Here is a 2929-nt window from a genome sequence, read left to right as displayed (position 1 = left end):
CTCCGCTGTCGCCGCAGAGCTGCTGGAGGACCTGCCCGAGAGCCGCGAGTGCGCGAACTGCGGCTCCATCCAGACGCCGCTGTGGCGAAGGGACGGCACCGGCCACTACCTGTGCAACGCCTGCGGCCTCTACAGCAAGATGAACGGCCTCAGCCGGCCCCTCATCAAGCCGCAGAAGCGCGTGGTGAGTGCCCCAGCCCGCCACCGCCCACATCCTGTCCCCTGGCCCCTTGTCCCCAGGGCAACGGCCTCCCTCGGGGGACGGAAAAAGGAAGCTCCAGGGTGCTATGTTTTAAAAAATCAAAATCTGTATTTTTACGTTTTGCTAGAAGTGCTCGCCAATGCGCGGAAATCATTTCAGAAAGATGTGCGAGACATTGAGAGTGGTGGAATGTTCTGGGGAGAAAAACTGGGTAGACTGAGGCCAGGAGAGGGAAGATTGTCACCGCGCGTCCCCTTTGTCTGGGTAGAATCTTATTCCTGGGGAGTCGGGGTCCTTTACAGCACCCCGTCCTCAGCGAAAGGGGACAGAAGCACAGCACTCCCCCAGAGCCCCACCACATTCTGGGCCTCCCTCAGAGAGACGCAGGGTTAGTCCCAGATTCCAGACATCTTCGGGGTTGCCCTTGAGTCTGGGTGGATATTGGATTCTTGCTTTGGTTGATTTGAAGTCTGGCTTTTTAGAGAGCCGCATAGAACTTGGGAAACGTGGACTAGGTGCGTAATTCTCAAATGGAGGACTTTCACCAATGAACAGATTCCCCCATCTTCTCAAGTGTGGGGATTCTGACTTTCTTCAGGGAGTAATGTCACTCTGGCACTGCGAGGTAAGCTTCTGAGGAGTGGGTATTTACTGCTAGAGCAGAGAAAATGAAGCTTCCTGAACCCCACTCAAGGCTACCATTTGTTCAGCCCAAATTCTCATTGCCTAGACACCTTTTAAAGGAAAATTTTGCAGTTAGATGCCAGACGTGTTAAGTACCCAGGTAATTCATTTAATTGTTACACTCTTAATTAGCAGAACAGATGCTACACATGTTGTTTGTGTTAAGTAGATTAGGGCGAAATTGCACCACAATGTAGGTAGTCTGACACCTTAAAAAGAAGCAATTATCTTTATGGCGGTTTTGTTTTTAATGCATTTAAAATTAAGTGGGCCAGTTAATTTAATGAGTGTATTGCCTTAACCTCGTTAGAGTCTCCTATGGCTTAGGATTTCCTTTAAAGGATACCGGTAGCTTTGCAACTCTATGGTTTTCATTATTCTCATATACACCATGTTTTAAAAGAGAAAACAAGAATGGGAAACTATCCCAAGGAAGCTCCTGGATTTCCAGTATTGACAGTTCACGAACAGGGAAACTGACAGTTACTATTCTGGGGGAAAGGCCTCTGGGGCTCAGTACCAGCGGAGCTCTGAAAGTAACATTGTCTCCAGGTGGTGTAACAGTAACCACGAAGGGGCTAGTTGCATTGAAAATTCCATCTAGTGACATCCATAGTTAAATAGTAGCATTTATTTTGCCCCTCGCAGTAGAAATAACTGTTACAAGCAAGAGAAGGGTTTTTCACATTTCTAGACCAGTGTACCTTGTGTGGCAGGTGTCTCGGCGGGGGCCAAGGTCAGCCGCCCGCCCGCTGTGTAACAGCCCGGAATGATACCAATTGCTGGGTGTGTTGCTATCCATGGGCTCTTCTCCTCTTGGGCTTCTTATTTATGGTTTTCATGAGACTGGGTTAGTTCTCAGAAACAGAGTGTTGAACCCCAGTTTGTTTAGCCAGCAGTACAGACCCAATCAGTGTGGATTTGAACTTGCAGTGCGTTGCAAAATACGAGATTTATGGCGTAACTCGAATTCCTTGTCAGTGAGGAGTATAACTGAGATCGCTTGTTACAAGGGACTTTTATAACCCGCTCACCTTCATTTCACATGTTTATGAGGACTGGCTTCCCTTATGATCTGCAGTTGACAATCATAAAGTTCTTTGTTAAAATGGCGAATTCTGATAACAGGCTTGCTTCACGCTGGCTCCAGACCTCCCTGGAAACTCATAAATGGCCCATTTTATAAAATGAATCTTCCCTCTGTCGTTTACTGAGATTTCACATTCGTGGAGAGAAAGGAGTGCTGGCTTAGAAAATTGTAAGATTTTTTAAAAAACCTCAGCGAGAGAGGAAAAAAGTAAAGAAGCCCCAGTATGTAAGGTTTTATTAGAATTTTCATCATTTTACCAAAGCAATTCCCCAAATAGGGTTCCTGTCATTTAAACCACATTCTAAGAAGTCAGTGCCGCGGTGGGTGTTAAGTCGCTAGCCCTGACTTCTGAGAAATGTCGCAGCGCTAAAAGGCTTACTAGTGTCTCTGTTTTTACAACGGGCCTGTAAGGAATGCTGCTAAGGTAATAAGCAGGGTGTGAACTGCAAATGTAAGAATACAATTTCATCTGTTCAATTTGCCGGCAAAGAATTTGCAAATCTCCATCCTCCCTCCGCCCCGGGAGTGCTCAGTACCGGCCCCGCTGGTTTTTTTATTGTTCATTCTCCATAACTTCTTCTGCAGACTCGTGTATAGCTAACGTACATTTTCTTACTTAAAACTTGCTTTGGTCCCTAAACGTTCCCCATTGTTGTTTTTTTTTCTTTTTTTTTTTTCTGTTTCAACTGAAGTCACAGCACAGTGTTTAGTCATTTAAAACAAGTTTTAAAAGCAACTTGACTTTGGTAAGTTGGAGGCAAATGTTATATTTTGGCCTTCTGGGGAGGGAGTTCTACCGGCCTAGCTTAAATTCCTATTTAAGCCGCACGTAAAAATGTGGAGGGGAAGGAGCATTTTATTTCCAAAACGTTGGGCTCCTCTGTCCGCGTCCGTTTCTCAGCTCGCTCCGGTGCAGGCCCCGTACCAGTCTCCAGGACGAGGCCGGGAGCGCT

The sequence above is a fragment of the Fukomys damarensis genome, unplaced genomic scaffold (genome assembly GCF_012274545.1).
Source record: "Fukomys damarensis isolate Sample0158 unplaced genomic scaffold, DMR_v1.0_HiC HiC_scaffold_30, whole genome shotgun sequence".
Lineage (NCBI taxonomy): Eukaryota > Metazoa > Chordata > Mammalia > Rodentia > Bathyergidae > Fukomys > Fukomys damarensis.
The sequence above is the reverse complement of the archived record's forward strand: the minus strand, read 5'-3'. Positions refer to the sequence as shown.